The 19,771-nt window shown below is 48.1% G+C and overlaps 1 protein-coding gene across 3 annotated transcripts in view; it reads right to left on the bottom strand.

The window, feature by feature from the left end:
• LOC106585320 (tetratricopeptide repeat protein 28) overlaps positions 1–19,771 on the bottom strand; it is a 442,041-nt gene that overhangs the window by 158,800 nt on the left and 263,470 nt on the right. The window lies entirely within an intron of this gene.

Genomic DNA, 19,771 nt, shown 5'->3' with positions numbered 1-19,771 from the left:
TCTCAACACCCCTCAACACCCCTCTCCATCCCTAAACATCGTTCTCCATCTCTCAACACCCCTCAACACCCCTCTCCATCCCTAAACATCGTTCTCCATCTCTCAACACCCCTCAACACCCCTCTCCATCCCTAAACATCGTTCTCCATCTCTCAACACCCCTCAACACCCCTCTCCATCCCTAAACACCCTTCTCCATCTCTCAACACCCCTCAACACCCCTCTCCATCCCTAAACATCGTTCTCCATCTCTCAACACCCCTCAACACCCCTCTCCATCCCTAAACACCCTTCTCCATCTCTCAACACCCCTCAACACCCCTCTCCATCCCTAAACACCCTTCTCCATCTCTCAACACCCCTCAACACCCCTCTCCATCCCTAAACATCGTTCTCCATCTCTCAACACCCCTCAACACCCCTCTCCATCCCTAAACACCCTTCTCCATCTCTCAACACCCCTCAACACCCCTCTCCATCCCTAAACATCGTTCTCCATCTCTCAACACCCCTCAACACCCCTCTCCATCCCTAAACATCGTTCTCCATCTCTCAACACCCCTCAACACCCCTCTCCATCCCTAAACACCCTTCTCCATCTCTCAACACCCCTCAACACCCCTCTCCATCCCTAAACATCGTTCTCCATCCCTCAACACACCTATCTTCATTTGACAATACCCCTCAACACACCTATCTTCATTTGGCAACACCCCTCTCCACCCCTTTCTACCCCTAAACTCCCCTCAACTCCCCTCAGCACCCCTCTCCACCCCTACACTCCCCTCTTCATCCCTCAACACCCCTCAACACCCCTCTTCATCCCTCAACACCCCTCAACAACCCTCTTCGTCCCTAAACTCCCCTCAACACCCCTCTCCACCCCTACACTCCCCTCAACACCCCTCTCCATCCCTCAACACCCCTCTTCATCCCTCAACACCCCTCTTTGTCCCTCAACACCCCTCTCCACCCCTCTCCAACCCTCTCCACCCCTCTTCATCCCTCAACACCCATCTCTGTCCCTCAACACCCATCTCTGTCCCTCAACACCCCTCTCTGTCCCTCAACATCCCTCTTCATCCCTCAACACCCCTCTCCATCCCTCAATACCCCTCAACATCCCATTCCCCAAAGTATATAAAAAAATATATATTTGAAGCAATATTGCTTTAGGGACCAAACAACAAACAAAAATGCTTTTCTTCCTTTCTTGTGATCTGGGGGGGGGTAAACCCTGATGCAGATTAGCACAGCGGTAGGCTTGTTTTAAAGCTGACAGTTTGCCCACTGCAATCTGCTTCACGGAGCGCGCCACCACCAATGGAACAAAGAGCCAGTTAATCAGGGGAAGAGGAGAGGGGCTTAGCTTCACTCTTCAGCTGTGGGAGGGAAACATACCCACTGACTGACTGACTGATTCTCCTCCTCTATTCACCACTGGCAACACTTCTCTATCAGGAGGGCTGATGCTGGGAATATATTGTAGCATATTCTTATCTATCGCCTCAACGGGATATTTCTCCTCTCACCCCCATCCACCTGCATAAATATGAGGTGTAATATAAAGTGTAGGGTGTGCAGTAAAGTGGAGTGGTCTGCAGGCCTGACCCCCTAAGTGACGCACTCACTGTAGGCTTATTAGCTGTTTATATAGAGGGTAAACTGCTGGGAATTGGGGAAGGCTGTTTTTGTGTGGACAGATGTTCCATTAATTGCAGAGGAGAGGGCCAGCTAATAACACATCTCCTTCCTGAGGTCTCCCTCTCTCTCTCTCTCTCTCTCTCTCTCTCTCTCTTGCTCTCTCTTTGTGTCTCTGTGTCTATGTGTCTTACAGAACGGGAGGGGACTGGAGCGGGTTGGACGGGGGTCAGGGAAGAGGACAAAAACCCTGACAATTAAAGCCACAACTCTGCTTGACTTTTCTGCCTGCGTAGGAGCCTCTGTGACACAGATGCTTGGGGTTACACTGACAGGGATGCTGGGAGTTACACTGACAGGGATGCTGGGAGTTACACTGACAGGGATGCTGGGAGTTACACTGACAGGGATGCTTGGGGTTGCACTGACAGGGATGCTGGGAGTTACACTGACAGGGATGCTGGGAGTTACACTGACAGGGATGCTGGGAGTTACACTGACAGGGATGCTGGGAGTTACACTGACAGGGATGCTGGGAGTTACACTGACAGGGATGCTGAGAGTTACACTGAGTGCATTTAGAGGTAACAAAGGAAAGGATGAACACAACTCCAGTAATGGATTATTATGAAACACTTTCTGTGTTGTTTTCTGAGCCTTCATTCTGTGTTGATTTCTGAGCCTTCATTCTGTGTTGTTTTCTGAGCCTTCATTCTGTGTTGTTTTCTGAGCCTTCATTCTGTGTTGTTTTCTGAGCCTTCATTCTGTGTTGATTTCTGAGCCTTCATTCTGTGTTGTTTTCTGAGCCTTCATTCTGTGCTGTTTTCTGATCCTTCATTCTGTGCTGTTTTCTGAGCCTTCATTCTGTGCTGTTTTCTGAGCCTTCATTCTGTGCTGTTTTCTGAGCCTTCATTCTGTGCTGTTCTCTGAGCCTTCATTCTGTGCTGTTTTCTGAGCCTTCATTCTGTGTTGATTTCTGAGCCTTCATTCTGTGCTGTTTTCTGAGCCTTCATTCTGTGCTGTTTTCTGATCCTTCATTCTGTGCTGTTTTCTGAGCCTTCATTCTGTGCTGTTCTCTAAGCCTTCATTCTGTGCTGTTTTCTGAGCCTTCATTCTGTGTTGATTTCTGAGCCTTCATTCTGTGCTGTTTTCTGATCCTTCATTCTGTGCTGTTTTCTGAGCCTTCATTCTGTGCTGTTCTCTGAGCCTTCATTCTGTGCTGTTTTCTGAGCCTTCATTCTGTGTTGTTTATCATGAAAAGGCATGTGACTCAACAGTGCCCAGGTTACTATTGTATGTTTATGTCAACACATCTGAAAAAGTAATTACTCATGTATAAATGCCAGGGCACAAGTTAATCCACTTTAGTGTATTACAGAAAAACACTGCGCTTTTAAATCAAGATACAGAATTCCATAAACACTACAAGAAGTAATTTACAGAAGAAATGTGGGGGTAATTCCTGCTCCCACAGAGAGAAAGAGAGAGTTTCACTGCACCTTTGCTCCAAGAACATCTAATGAAAATATTGCATGAATGAATAAAAAATAATGCAGAACCTAAGAAAAAAATCTATACCGTAAAAGACTTTCTCCCACTCCCACTAGCACACAGACGTTGGAACACACATACATATTTTCTCTTTCCCGAACACACGCACACAGCAGTGCTATCTTTCTTGCATTTCACATGACTGCTGATGCCTGGAACCTATTACCTGCCGACATAAGGACTTCCAGCAGTTTGCTGGAGTTTAAAGCCTCGACAAGATATTATACGGGCCCAAGGAGGCAATTACCTCCCGTCACAACTGTTGCTGTTTCATGTTCCCGGATAGCCTATCTAGGGGCTGCTCAATTACATGTGCTGTTTGAAGCTCCGCTTAGCTCAATCTCTTCAACTCCAACTTCCACTCTGTGAGCAGAGAAACCGAGCGGAATCCTCTGCTCTCTATGTGTCTTGGAAAATGAGTGAGGCGAGGACGGAGGGGGAGAGAAAGAGAGAGAAAGAGAGAGAGTGCAACCTCTCTTCACAGTTGAGATGAGTTGTGCTTGTGATCAGTGTCCCTCTAAAGAGAGACTGCAATGCCGCATTTTCTCCCCAGATAGAGAGTTGATGTGAGATAGGGAGGAGCCAGTCTTGCCTGTCACTGTAGAGGTGCTCTGCTAGGCTTGGGGACGGACGGACAGATAGACAGATGCTGGGACCCATTCTACAGCCAGTTGTGACTACAGCCCTCCCTCAACACTGCTCATGTAGACTGACTGAAATCCCCCAGCAGTCCTGGAAGCAAACATCTTCTCGAAACATTTGATTTCTGCAAAGGTGACTTCACTAATTCCATTCCATTTCTTTTCTTCACTTATCTTTCCTCCCTCCCTCTCTTCCCCCCACCTCTCTCATTCCATCTGTGGAGTCAGATCTGATTGTGTTTACAGAGTCCGGCCCTTCTCCGGATGTGTGCTGATTTGATTAATCCAAACGTCAGCCTTTATAAACTGTTGATAAACTGCTGGCTCTTATCAGCAAACACGTTTTGCACAGAGGGTCCCCTAATGAAAGGTAAACTGCTGCAGCCCCCTGAGGGAGGGGCGGGGTGTGTGGGAGCTCAAGAGGGCTGAGATGACATCTTAATCAGAACGGCTTGGCTAAACAACACTATTCCATTTTTAGAACTCAGACAAGTACGGGGTTTCAAAATGCCTGGCTGGCTGCTACTCCAGTGTCAGATGTATCCAGTGAGAGGTGGATGTTAATATTGTACACATTAGAGAAATTGTTTTTTTTTTATAGCACATGATAGAGGTCATCCATAGTCTTTAATGACCCTTTAATGTCATGCTGCAGTAACACTTCTGCTCCTGGTCTGTGTGAATTCTGTGACACTGGGCCCCTAGTGTGTGTGTGTTTTATTTCATTGCCAGTAACAACCTCCCTCTGCCCCCAGCTGTGCCCTCGATACCATATGTGAATTGATTGCCCCCCATCTATCTTCAGAGCTCGTGCTACTAGGTGACCTAAACAATCTCACACAAATTATCAATGAACCTACCAGGTACAACCCCAAATCCGTAAACACGGGCACCCTCCTAGATATCATCCTAACCAACCTTCCCTCAAAATACACCTCTGCTGTCTTCAACCAGGATCTCAGCGATCACTGCCTCATTGCCTGCATCCGTAATGGGTCTGCGACCAAACGACCACCCCTCATCACTGTCAAACGCTCCCTAAAACACTTCTGCGAGCAGGCCTTTCTAATCGACATGGCCGGGGTATCCTGGAATGACATTGACCTCATCCCGTCAGTAGATGATGCCTGGCTATTCTTTAAAAGTGCCTTCCTCACCATCTTAAATAAGCATGCCCCACTCAAAAAATGTAGAACTAGGAATAGATATAGTCCTTGGTTCACTCCAGACCTGACTGCCCTTGACCAGCACAAAAACATCCTGTGGCGTTCTGCATTAGCATCGAATAGCCCCCGTGATAGGCAACTTTTCAGGGAAGTTAGGAACAAATATACACAGGCAGTTAAAAAAAGTTCTGGGACACTGTAAAGTCCATGGAGAGTAAGAGCACCTCCTCCCAGCTGCCCACTGCTCTGAGGCTAGGAAACACTGTTACCACTGATAAATCCACTATAATTGAGAATTTCAATAAGCATTTCTCTACGGCTGGCCATGCTTTCCACCTGGCTATCCCTACCCCGGTCAACTGCCCGGCACCCTCCACAGCAACCCGCCAAAGCCCCCACCATTTCTCCTTCACCCAAATCCAGATAGCTGATGTTCTGAAAGAGCTGCAAAATCTGGACCCATACAAATCAGCCAGGCTAGACAATCTGGACCCTCTCTTTCTAAAATGATCTGCCGAAATTGTTGCAACCCCTATTACTAGCCTGTTCAACCTCTCTTTCGTATCGTCTGAGATTCCCAAAGATTGGAAAGCTGCCGAGGTCATCCCCCTCTTCAAAGGGGGTGACACTCTAGACCCAAACTGCTACAGACCTATATCTATCCTACCCTGTCTTTCTAAGGTCTTCGAAAGCCAAGTTAACAAACAGATTACCGACCTTTCGAATCCCACCGTACCTTCTCCGCTATGCAATCTGGTTTCAGAGCTGGTCATGGGTGCACCTCAGCCACGCTCAAGGTCCTAAATGACATCATAACCGCCATCGATAAGAGACATTACTGTGCAGCCGTATTCATCGACCTGGCCAAGGCTTTCGACTCTGTCAATCACCACATTCTTATTGGCAGACTCGACAGCCTTGGTTTCTCAAATGATTGCCTCGCCTGGTTTAACAACTACTTATCTGATAGAGTTCAGTGTGTCAAATCGGAGGGCCTGTGGCAGTCTCTATGTGTGTGCCACAGGGTTCAATTCTCGGGCCGACTCTCTTCTCTGTATACATCAATGATGTTGCTCTTGCTGCTGGTGATTCTCTGATCCACCTCTACGCAGACAACACCATTCTGTATACTTCTGGGCCCTCTTTGGACACTGTGTTAACTAACCTCCAGACGAGCTTCAATGCCATACAACTCTCCTTCCGTGGCCTCCAACTGCTCTTAAACGCCAGTAAAACTAAATGCATGCTATTCAATCAATCACTGCCCGCACCTGCTCGCCCGTCTAGCATCACTACTATGGACGGCTATGACTTAGAATATGTGGACAACTACAAATACCTGGGTGTCTGGTTAGACTGTAAACTCTCCTTCCAGACTCACATTAAGCATCTCCAATCCAAAATTAAATCTAGAATCGGCTTCCTATATCGCAACAAAGCATCCTTTACTCATGCTGCCAAACATACCCTCGTAAAACTGACCATCCTACCGATCCTCGACTTCGGTGATGTCATCTATAAAATAGCCTCCAACACTCTACTCAACAAACTGGATGCAGTCTATCACAGTGCCATCCGTTTTGTCACCAAAGCCCCATACACTACCCACCATTGCGACCTGTACGCTCTTGTTGGTTGGCCCTCGCTTCATACTCGTCGCCAAACCCACTGGCTACAGGTTATCTACAAGTCTCTGCTAGGTAAAGCCCCGCCTTATCTCAGCTCACTGGTCACCATAGCAGCACCCACTCGTAGCATGCGCTCCAGCAGGAATATCTCACTGGTCACCCCCAAAGCCAATTCCTCCTTTGGTCGTCTTTCCTTCCAGTTCTCTGCTGCCAATGACTGGAACGAATTGCAAAAATCTCTGAAGCTGGAGACTCATATCTCCCTCACTAGCTTTAAGCACCAGCTGTCAGAGCAGCTCACAGATCACTGCACCTGTACATAGCCCATCTGTAAACAGCCCATCTATCTACCTACCTCATCCCCATACTGTATTTATTTATTTATCTTGCTCCTTTGCACCCCAGTATCTCTACTTGCACATTCATCTTCTGCACATCTACCATTCCAGTGTTTAATTGCTATATTGTAATTACTTCGCCACCATGGCCTATTTATTGCCTTAACTCACCTCATTTGCACTCACTGTATATAGACTTTTTGTTTTCTTTTGTTCTACTGTATTATTGACTGTATGTTTGTTTATTCTATGTGTAACTCTGTGTTGTTGTATGTGTTGAACTGCTATGCTTTATCTTGGCCAGGTCGCAGTTTCAAATGAGAACTTGTTCTCAACTAGCCTACCTGGTTAAATAAAGGTGAAAAGAAAACAACAAAAAACCACGCTGCTCTGCTGTGTTTAATGAATGGTTAAACGTTGCTTTTCAGCTGTGACAGGGAGTATACGCCAACCTCTCAGGACCCCAGGACACTGCTAACTACAACCCCAACTGCAACAACCACCATAATCATCTTCACCATCGCCTAGCAGCAGTGCTGATAGGATGGAGGGGGTTTCCATGGGAACCTGAGTGGTTTGATTACAGCCCACGAGGCAGTAGGGGAGAGTCTGCCATTCATGCTACCTCCTCCTGAGCACACACAAATAGGCAAACTAAGGCATGGCCCACTGCACAACCTGCCACCCGCTGCTCAGACTAAACTGTTTCCACAGAGCTCTACCTCTGGAAGCCTCCTGGCTGCCTGTTGCTGTGATGATTAGACTGCTAAGCTGTCTGTGTTTACTGACAGCCATCTTCACTGACACGGTCTCATTCATACCAACAGTAGTACATCCCTGATGACGGCCAACAACAACAATAATAACAACATATTTTACTGACACAACCGGGTCCATTCTACAGCTCTTCCTGTAAAACACACCCAGCAACAGTCAGTAAACATGTGAAAGCACAGCCAAAACAAACTGGTCACTGGTATTTTTGCAATACCCATCACACCATACTGCCGGCCGACAGGTTGGTGCCCATGGTTATGCCCTGGACAATGGCTCCATCAGTTATGAGTAGCCGTGGTAAAAAATGGTTTACTAACTAGGGAATAGGGTGCCATATGGGATGATGAGGACAGTGAATCGCCTGTGTTTCAGAGATAGCAAAGCAGAGAGGGGGACTAGGGGAGGGATGGAGGGAGGTAGGAGGTGTTAGAGGCGTTGGTCCCAGATAGCGTGGACTGAGGGTGGCCTGGGCTGGTCGGAGGAAGACTCTACTCCAGCAGAGTGCTGTTAATGGGATTACGTGTGAGATCCAGAGGAGATGGTAACCACCGCTGATTCCATTACAGAGGAGGTGGGAACAACATCTCTGTCACACTGTCAACATACACACATACAGTGCCTTCAGAAAGTATTCATACCCCTTGACTTATTCCACATTTTGTTGTGTTACAGTCTGAATTCAAAATAGATTAAAAAAATATATAATAATAATATCACCTATCTGCCCATAATACCTCATAACGCCAAAGTAAAAACATGTTTTAAATCATTTTTGCAAATGTATTGAAAATGAAATACAGAAATATCAAATGTATATAAGTATTCACACCCCTGAGTAAATACAGCTGTGAGTCTGTAATAGCTTTTCACACCTATATAGTACAATATTTTCACATTATTCTTTTAAAAATTCTTCAAGCTCTGTCAAGTTGTTGATCATTGCTAGACAACCATCTTCAGGTCTTGCCATAGATTTTCAAGTAGATTTAAATCAAAAATGTAACTGGGCCACTCAGGAACATTCAATGTCGTCTTGGTAAGCAACTCCAGTGTATATTTGGCCTTGTGTTTTAGGTTATTGTCCTGCTGAAAGGTGAATTTGTCTCCCAGTGTCTGCTGGAAAGCAGAATGAAATTCAGGCTACACAACAAAATGTGGAAAAAGTCATGGGGTGTGGACACTTTCTGAAGGCTCTGCACACACACACACACACACACACACACACACACACACACACACACACACACACACACACACACACACACACACACACACACACACACACACACACACACACACACACACACACACACACACACACACACACACACACACACACACACACACACACACACACACACACACACACCTATGCAGCTAATTAAGTGGCTGTGTAGAAGGAAGGTGAAAAGGAGTATGCTCAAGTGTTTCTCTTAATGAGATGGGAACCAGTCAGAAGAAACAGGCTGAGAACAGAACAGTATCCAGGCAGGCAGCGCCAGGAGCCTGCTACATAGAGGAGAGGAGAGGAGAGGAGAGGAGAGGAGAGGAGAGGAGAGGAGAGGAGAGGAGAGGAGAGGAGAGGAGAGGAGAGGAGAGGAGAGGAGAGACTAGAAAACGGGGGTAGATAAAAGGCTAGAGGGGTTTGTGTTTGAAGGATGAGAGAAGAGAACGCTGGAGACATCCCAGGGGTGAGGATGTCTCCAGATCTGAATTCACCTGCAGTGATGCATTCTGACAACAAAGGAAACATCTCAACTGGAATAAACAAGGAGAGGGAGCCGCAAGGCTGATAGAGGGTGAGGAGAAGAAGGAGAGAGAGAGAAGGAGAGAGAGGGGAGAGAGAGGGAGGGAGAGAGAAAGAGAGGCTGATGATACCCATGTAATGGTAAAATATTCAGAAGGCTTTATGAGTATCAACTCCAATCCCCGCCTCGCTCTCTCTCTCTCTCTCTACATCTCTCTCTCTCTCTCTCTACATCTCTCTCTCTCTACATCTCTCTCTCTCTACATCTTTCTCTCTACAGCTCTCTCTCTCTACATCTCTTTCTCTCTAAATCTCTCTCTCTTTCGCTCTCTCTCTTTCTCCCTCTCTACATCTCTCTATCTCTCTCTACATCTCTCTCTCTCTCTACACATCTCTCTCTCTCTCTACACATCTCTCTCTCTCGCCCTCTCTCTCTACATCTCTCTCTCTCCATCTCTCTCTACATCTCTCTCTATCTACATCTCTCTGTGTGTTTGCACACTGGTATGGATCCTCTGGGTGCCACCATTATATCAGCCAAATGACTGCCTCTCTGCCATATCAAAACCTTCTGCTTTTTAAGCAGGCAGTAAGCTGTGCTCTGCCAAGCGGGGGCACATACAGCTGTGACTGACTGCACCCTCTCTCTCACCACACACAGCAGTGTGCAGCTCTCTGTGGGGGGCAATTCTCACAGTGGGCAATAAACCAAGCACGGTCCATGTAAGTTACCCTCATTATGGCATTTGCTAGACAAAATAAATATACATTTGTCCACGTTTGCTACCACCCTCATAACAAAAACCAGTTTCGATTTTTTTTCACATACTATTATCTCACTATTATTATCATCATCATGGTCATCTTCAGGGCTGGGGTCGATCCCATTTTAATTCAGGAAGTGAATCAAAATAAAAATCCCACTTGTTCCAGCAGCATTACCTGTGTGACCTCCAGGCATCAGATACATGAAGCCAGTGGGCTGGGAGCCTCCCCAGGACACACACAGAAAGGATTGATTAATCACAAAGGTCAGTGCATGGGTAAGGACACTCGTGACAGCATCTCCACTTTCACACTGGCGAGACATAGAGACGCGTGCATGCATGCACACACACAAACACTCACACACACATACAGGCAGTAACATTCACACACACACACACACACACACACACACACACACACACACACACAAACACACACACACACACACACACACACACACACACACACACACACACACACACACACACACACACACACACACACACACACACACACACAGGCAGTAACATTCACACAAACACAGGGACTCACAAGCCTGCTGTGTACACACACACTCTTTCAATAGTTTCCTACATGCTCTGCCCTGGCGAGCTGGAATGCCCATTTATTTTCCTGAAATGTGGGTAGCCTTGTGCAATTGTGCCAAGCAAATGGGGGATCATTTGTGGTCACACAAGAGTCAGTCCCAGAATATACTGTATTCACTCACACAACACACATTCACATACAGACACATACTGTACACACATAGTAACACACAAACATACGTGTCCCAGCCGACTACAGGCCCTTAGTAGGCCGCTTCATAGCTGTGTGTCTGTCTGTGTGAGTGTGTCTGTGTGAGTGTGTGTGTGTGATGAGTGTCTGTGGCAGAAAGTCCAGGGTGGCCAACAGGCACTGGAGAGGAAGAAATGTGAGAGGTGAAGAGTACAATTGTCCTTGACAGTCTCTACTGGTGTTGCTGGAAAATCTGACTGTGCCCCTCGAGTAGTGTAGGGTTGATATTTCAAGCTAATCCTCTGATAATTCGCTAGACAAAACAAGAGGAAGGGGTTGTTGGAAATTGCAGAGTGCTGGGTGAGGAAGTGAGAGAGGGTGGGAGAGGGTAGAAGAGAAGCACCTCCATATTCCCCCTACCTCCCCTCCTTTATCTCAGTCCTCTCAGGGCAGGATGGCAACATTGTTCAACTGCAAGCGGAAGCCCTGTGTGACTGTAACCTCTGGTTGAACAGGAACGATACGGTGGGCACATCGGGGAAGCTAAGTGGCCCGAATTGAGAGCATGCTAGATACCTACTAGCTAGTTCTCCACCCATGCTAGATACCTCCTAGCTAGCTCTCCCACCCATGCTAGATACCTCCTAGCTAGCTCTCCCACCCATGATAGATACCTCCTAGCTAGCTCTCCCACCCATGCTAGATACCTCCTAGCTAGCTCTCCCACCCATGCTAGATACCTCCTAGCTAGCTCTCCCACCCATGCTAGATATCTCCTAGCTAGCTCTCCCACCCATGCTAGATACCTCCTAGCTAGCTCTCCCACCCATGCTAGATACCTCCTAGCTAGTTCTCCCACCCATGCTAGATACCTCCTAGCTAGTTCTCCCACCCATGATAGATACATCCTAGCTAGCTCTCCCACCCATGCTAGATACATCCTAGCTAGCTCTCCCACCCATGCTAGATATCTCCTAGCTAGCTCTCCCACCCATGCTAGATACCTCCTAGCTAGCTCTCCCACTCATGCTAGATACCTCCTAGCTAGCTCTCCCACTCATGCTAGATACCTCCTAGCTAGCTCTCCCACCCATGCTAGATACCTCCTAGCTAGCTCTCCCACTCATGCTAGATACCTCCTAGCTAGCTCTCCCGCCCATGCTAGATACATCCTAGCTAGCTCTCCCACCCATGCTAGATATCTCCTAGCTAGCTCTCCCACCCATGCTAGATACCTCCTAGCTAGCTCTCCCACTCATGCTAGATACCTCCTAGCTAGCTCTCCCACCCATGATAGATACCTCCTAGCTAGCTCTCCCACCCATGATAGATACCTCCTAGCTAGCTCTCCCACCCATGCTAGATACCTCCTAGCTAGCTCTCCCACTCATGCTAGATACCTCCTAGCTAGCTCGCAGAGAAAAGCTCATCTGCTGCCCTGCTGTTTGTTCTTTTGGTGAATGATAATGTCCATGGTGTAATGGGATAGCTGGGTAATGTCTGCAGATCGGTGAAGAGAGCTGACGTTGTCATGGAGGGGGAAGGGGACATGGCTGGGCACTTAGAATTCTATTTGAAATCCAGCACACAAGGAAGGATAACCAATCTCTGACTGCACAAAGCAAAGTCAATACAATCATTTCTGGTGAACAGGGGTCATACTTGGTAAATTACACTGCTTTTTTATTCAGTAACATCGTTTTTGCGGTAAACATTTAAGGCCTTTTAACTAAGCATCTATCTACCAAATGTAGCTTGGACAGATACGATATTGTGCTGTGATGTGTACATTAGCTGAATCCTTGCTTTAACACTGATGGGGTTTAACTTGAACGGCAGGGGTGACATGGATAAATGTGGTCAGCAAAGGCTACGCTTATCCAAACCCTCCTACCAGCCCTCATGCAAAAGCGAGAGAGAGAGAAGTTCAGTTCACTCAGGATTCCCGGTGAGTAGTGGAAAGAGGAGGACTATACAACACATAACGGCAGCTATAAGGGTAGGTAAGGGGGCTGAAACAGTTGATATAAAACAGAATTTACCACATCCATCCATTAAAAGCTAATTAGCAGTTGCTATGGCTGCGTGCCGGGTCTGAAGACAGAACAAGGAATTATATTTAGCATCCAGGGCCTCAGCCTGCATCTAAAAGCATCCAGGAAACCAGTCCAAGGACGTCACACTACCGGGTTTCTCAAGGGCATTACAGAAACCATGGTGATCATACTAGGTCTGGAAAGTATTACCTGTCACCCAATACGGTAGGACAAAGCAAGACTAACATACACAACTACAGAATAGACCTCCATTACAAAAAAGGGTACAGACTACAGAGAGAATGACAATTAGAGAGTTTGAAAGAAACGGAGAACAAGATAGAGAGGAGAGAAATAGAGACAAAGGGGGAGATGAGAGAGGCATAGATGTAAGTCAGATGTGAAGGCACTGATCAATATGTCCTGTAGCCTAGTGCTGCCTAGTGCCCACTGCTGAGAGAGAGACAGACAGACAGACAGACAGACAGACAGACAGACAGACAGACAGACAGACAGACAGACAGACAGACAGACAGACAGACAGACAGACAGACAGACAGACAGACAGACAGACAGACAGACAGACAGACAGACAGACAGACAGACAGACAGACAGACAGACAGACAGACAGACAGAGGAATGAAGATTGACGGGCCCACAGGTACATTCATACACCGGCTCTTATTCTGCCCCAGTCTCTGAGATACATGAGTGAGAGCTTTAATGCAGCTCTCTGAAATCCATCCACAATAACAAACTCCTCAAGTTTAATATGTTCAGACAGACACTCAGACCCAATCAGATCTCAGTGAAATTGTGAGAGGCACCACTCCTTAAGATTCATTTGTTTTAACTTAGTTTTTCCATGGTGACTTGAGGGGTGAGGTCGAGGGAGAGCTAGAGTGTGTCTGGAGCCAGGTAGACGGGCGAGAGAGAGGGAGGGGGGAGAGAGAAAGAGAATGGGGGGGGGGTGGGGGGTGGAGAGAGGGGGGCAAGAGTGAGGGAAAGGGGGGGAGACTATTTGCACATTGTTACAACACTGTATACAGACATAATATGACATTTGAAATGTCTTTATTCTTTTGGAAATGTTGTGTGTGTAATGTTTACTGTTCATTTTTGTATTGTTTATTTCACATTTGTTTATTATCTATTTCACTTGCTTTAGCAATGTAAACATATGCTTCCCATGTCAATAAAGCCCCTGAAATTGAAAGTGAGACAGAGAGAGAGAGAGAGAGAGAGAGAGAGAGAGGGCAACCAGTGAAGAACAAACACCATTGTAAATAGAACCCATATTTATGTTAATTTATTTTCCCTTTTGTACTTTAACTATTTGCACATAGTTACAACACTGTATATAGCCATAATATGACATTTTAAATGCCTCTATTCCTTTGGAACTTTGTGAGTCAGCTAGAAGTGCAATGTTCACTGTTCATTTTTTATTGTTTATTTCACTTTTGTTTATTATCTATTTCATTTGCTTTGGCAATGTAATCATATGTTTCCCATGCCAATAAAGCCCTTTGAATTGAATTGAGAGAGAGGGGGGAGAGAGCAAGAGGAGGGAGAGAGCGAGAGAGAGTGGAGGGACATGAGAGATGGTGCAGCTCTGGATAAATGATGAGGAGAGAAGGAAAGGTTGTTTACAGTAAACGCAACCAAATCCATCTCTCGTCTTCTCCTGTCCTGTCTTCTTCTTTCTCTCCTCTGTGATATCTAAAAAAGCACTTTATCTAGGCCTAAGGAAACAGAGTGTGTGCGTGGCTGAAGGGAGGTTTAAATGCGCTGGGGCCTCTTTCCTCCTCGGACTCACTTGGTCCCAGCTCAATCAGCCGCAGAGAGCTGGGCGTGGAGGGGGGCTGAGGTCTCTGATGGTTAAGGAAATAGATTGGTGACAGGTAAGGGTACAAGCTGCAAATTCCCTTTCTACCTCTAAGATACAAGGCCCTTGTAAAAACGCCTATTTTTCATATCCAGATGTGTCCGTCTCAGAGTTAACATGGCACTTCTGCTTACCAGTCCTTCTCTATTATCCTTAGCACCTCACATCCAGCCTCAGAGCACAGCACCCATCACACAGCAGCCTCAGTCAGAACCCCCTCTGATAAACCTCAGCTACAAGTCAAAAGCCAAACTCCAACATGTCTAACACTGACTCTGGCCGTGCTCTCTCTGAAGCGTTGGGTAAATAAATCCCCAATGACATGCAGTGGAGAGAGAGAGAGAGAGAGACATGGCTGTGGCTGGGCTCAGCAGACAGACAAACAAACAAACAGACAGACAGACAGACAGACAGACAGACAGACAGACAGACAGACAGACAGACAGACAGACAGACAGACAGACAGACAGACGAGCCGTTTAAATCCCCTCTCCCTCTGTGCCTTTATTCCCCAGATGTAATTACGGGCCTGGCGAGGCCTGGTTATCAGGCAGGCTGAGGCTGTAGAGACAGCCCAGAGCCCAGAGCCCAGAGCCCAGAGCCCTGCAGCACACTGTCTGTCTCAGTGGGAGTAGGGGACAGGAAGCTACAGGGACATCTTCAACACCACGCCACCTGCCTGTTCAATGGCCTCTCAGCCACACCAGGTTAACCCAATACTTTCGGTGCTGCAGGGGCTCAGTGAGCCGACGCCACTGGTCACACAGATCAAGGAGGAAAGAGGATCTCAGCACTGGGCTGTACTATCAGACAGCTTCCAAGGAACAGAAACACCACCAGCTGCTCACAGGAGGCAGATTTAAGAGCTAAACAAGACGTGTGCGAGGGGAGCATGGTGTGGTACGCTTCCCCAGTAGTCAGCTATAGGCTAGGGGAACAATCCCAGAAGGAATCCCAGCAACATTCCATTCACATGCAACACACATCTCCTTCCTGACTGGGGGGTCCAGATTAGTGAGGAAATAGGAGGGGCTGGGTGGGGGGAGAGATGAAACACAAAAATCGTTTAATTTGCTTTTTGCTGCCAAATTTTCCTGGGGCGGTGCAACTGGAGTGACATCGGTGTGTTTCATTCATCACAGAGTGCAGAAAAAAGAGGAAAGACACAGAAGATGAAAGAGAGCCGACGATAATGGCAGAGGAGAGATCTATCTGTGGGGACGGGGAGGCAAGCAGCAGGTTGTGGGGTGGGGGCAGGGTGGGGGGATAAACGGTGCTCTTAAGCAGACAGGGCGCTTACGAGTAGCGGGCTCCAGCTGTGAGCGTGCACCACAAGGCTCTGATTGACAGGGAGGGTAAACGGCTGCTAGCGGGGGGCTCTGATTGTATTTCTACCTTGCGGTCCCCGCCCCTGGCCCCTGGCAGAGAGAGCCACAGCCTGTCCTAAGGGGTGGGGGATTGATTGCCCTTACAGCCCTTCAGACACAAATTTAGTTGGGCAACTTGGGCAACCACCCCAGGACTAGAGCAACACTGTCAGTTAGAACTGCTATAGGCTCCTAAACACCCCAGGACTAGAGCAACACTGTGAGTTAGAACTGCTATAGGCTCCTAAACACCCCAGGACTAGAGCAACACTGTGAGTTAGAACTGCTATAGGCTCCTAAACACCCCAGGACTAGAGCAACACTGTGAGTTAGAACTGCTATAGGCTCCTAAACACCCCAGGACTAGAGCAACACTGTCAGTTAGAACTGCTATAGGCTCCTAAACACCCCAGGACTAGAGCAACACTGTGAGTTAGAACTGCTATAGGCTCCTAAACACCCCAGGACTAGAGCAACACTGTGAGTTAGAACTGCTATAGGCTCCTAAACACCCCAGTGTCCCCATAGACACAGCTACACCGCTCACACAATAGCACTCAGAGAGAGACACACAGAGAGGGTGGGAGAACAGAGAGAGAGAGAGACAGAGAGAGACAGACAGACAGAGAGAGAGAGAGAGACAGAGAGAGAGAGAGAGAGAGACAGAAAGAGAGAGAGACAGAGAGAGAGAGAGAAAAGGGGAGAAAAAGAGTGACAGAAAGGGTTTGGAGAGAGAGAGGGAGACGGAGAGCGTGGAGAGAAAGAGAGGGGGATATGTTTACCAAACAGTCTGCAGGGACGGTGTTGGAATTTAAAGGCCTGATTTTTCTGGAATGCTTGTTGTGTTCAGGTCACGCAATGTAAGCAGAGGGATTTGCCAGTGTAGGAGGAACACTTGGCTGTGCTTACCTCTCCCCCTCTACTCTCAGTTCAGCTCTGCTTAGTGAAGGGTCTGCTGTCTGGGAGGAGTAGGGGGAGCGCTGGGATTGGGAGAACCTTGTTGAGTTTTTTCACCACTCTGCACTATGCACCCATTCCAGGGTGAATATGATGGAGAAAACACTACTCTTGTTTCGCTGACTATATGGATGTTTGCGTGTCAGATTGGCTTCTTGACGTTCGAGTGAGAGCAGAGTACAAATCAGAGCCATGCCCAAGGAGTGACAGTCACAACCCTAGACGAGAGGATGGTTGGAGAGGAACAAAGAGAAGGAGAGAGAAGGGGAGGAGGACGGAGAAAGGATGGGAGACAGGGAGAGGTGGGCGGAGGGAGGGAGGGAGGGCTAGCAGTGCAGCCGAGCCAACACCAACATCTAGTACATGAGTCATACCACATCTGGCTGGCCCAGCACCAGGCTGAGGTGGACTGGAACTAGAGCCCAATCCCAGGGTAGCACTATGCTGAGATGGGATCCTTCTTTTGTCTGCAAATATTTGAACAGAGTTGCTCTCGGTGAGCTGGTAGAAGAGGCTAAGTACAGTAGAACTGCACAGAAACAGACACCCAGGGATCAGTGGACTACTATTTGTGTTTTGTGGTGTTTACAGAGAAATACTGCATTACATACACGTAACCACAGCACACCTGTTGTACAGCAGCTTGACAACCTGCACATGCTGGTGAAATATACAGCTACTTACATTCTGCCTCTCAAGACACTCCAGGACTCCAACACTGCAGAGATAATAACCAGGAAATGGTTTCACTCGCATAACTCCTTTCAACACACATGCGCGCACGCACACACACACACACACACGCGCATATAAAGATGACACAGAAAAAGCCATCTTTTGTCTGCTGAGCGCTGATGAAAAGCTACCCACTGAGAACTTCAATCACTTGTGAAAATGAGTTGGAGATGTGCTGAACCCCCGGCAGTGTCATTAGGCATGTCTGTCACTCTGCTGGGGCGCTGGGGGAGCAGCCGTTGGCCTCCTCTCTGTCTCTCCTCCACTCAGCCTCCTCTCTGTCTCTCCTCCGCTCTCCTCCCCTCAGCCTCCTCTCTGTCTCTCCTCCACTCTCCTCCCCTCAGCCTCCTCTCTGTCTCTCCTCCGCTCTCCTCCCCTCAGCCTCCTCTCTGTCTCTCTGCTTCTCTCCTCCTCTCAGCCTCCTCTCTGTCTCTCCTCCACTCTCCTCCCCTCAGCCTCCTCTCTGTCTCTCCTCCACTCAGCCTCCTCTCTGTCTCTCTCCTCCACTCTCCTCCCCTCAGCCTTCTCTCTGTCTCTCCTCCACTCTCCTCCTCTCAGCCTCCTCTCTGTCTCTCCTCCACTCTCCTCCTCTCAGCCTCCTCTCTGTCTCTCTCCTCCGCTCTCCTCCCCTCAGCCTCCTCTCTGTCTCTCTCCTCCACTCTCCTCCTCTCAGCCTCCTCTCTGTCTCTCCTCCACTCTCCTCCTCTCAGCCTCCTCTCTGTCTCTCCTCCGCTCTCCTCCTCTCAGTCTCTCTCCTCCTCTCTCCTTCTCTCTGTCTCCTCTCTGTCTCTCTGCCTCTCTCCTCCCCTCAGCCTCCTCTCTGTCTCTCTCCTCCTCTCTCCTTCTCTCTGTCTCCTCTCTGTCTCTCTGCCTTTCTCCTCCTCTCAGCCTCCTCTCTGTCTCTCTGCCTCTCTCCTCCTCTCAGCCTCCTCTCTGTCTCTCTCCTCCTCTCTCCTTCTCTCTGTCTCTCTGCTTCTCTCCTCCTCTCAGCCTCCTCTCTGTCTCTCTCCTCCTCTCTCCTTCTCTCGGTCTCCTCTCTGTCTCTCTGCCTCTCTCCTCCTCTCAGCCTCCTCTCTGTCTCTCTGCCTCTCTCCTCACAGCCTCCTCTCTGTCTCTCTGCCTCTCTCCTCCTCTCTGTCTCTCTGCTTCGCTCCTCCTCTCTGTCTCCCCTCTGTCTCCTTTATGCCTCTCCACCTGCCAAGGCCTTCCTTGGGGGGACCAGGGGGAGGACCTAGGGGGGGCAGGGGGAGGAGCTACGGGAGCCAGGGGGAGGCGCCTCATGCGCTGGATTCTACTCTGCTACTGGAATAATTAAATGAAATCAAATCCTAATGAAGCTGTATGAGGGGTGGTGTGTATGTAGAGTACATAACCCCCCTGAAGGCTCATCCATTCAGACAGACAGCATGCATATTCAGTGATATGCATATTCACTGTGATATTATGCATATGATGTTGCCACACATGCATGCACGCAAGTGCGCACACTCACGCATACACACACCCTGGTGTAAGCCCCAGAGTGCCATCAGGAAATGGAGAGAGGGAGAGAGGCTGATGAGATTGGCCTCTGTGGAGCCAGTGTTTTTCTCATCATTAACTCTTCAGAGGATCATACAACCTAATCACACTAAGCCTCTCTGAAAGACAATGAAGTCAAAGACGTGCCCGTGCACATATCCATAGAGGAATCACACACACATACAATTACACACATCCCTTATTGATGTCACGTGTTAAATCCTTCAGACGAGTCCCGTAGAGAAAACAGAGAAGACCATTGTGTTGTTGA

The sequence above is a fragment of the Salmo salar genome, chromosome ssa24 (genome assembly GCF_905237065.1).
Source record: "Salmo salar chromosome ssa24, Ssal_v3.1, whole genome shotgun sequence".
In the NCBI taxonomy this organism is placed as follows: domain Eukaryota; kingdom Metazoa; phylum Chordata; class Actinopteri; order Salmoniformes; family Salmonidae; genus Salmo; species Salmo salar.
Note: the sequence above shows the minus strand (reverse complement) of the source record. Positions and strands in the feature narration are given on the sequence as shown.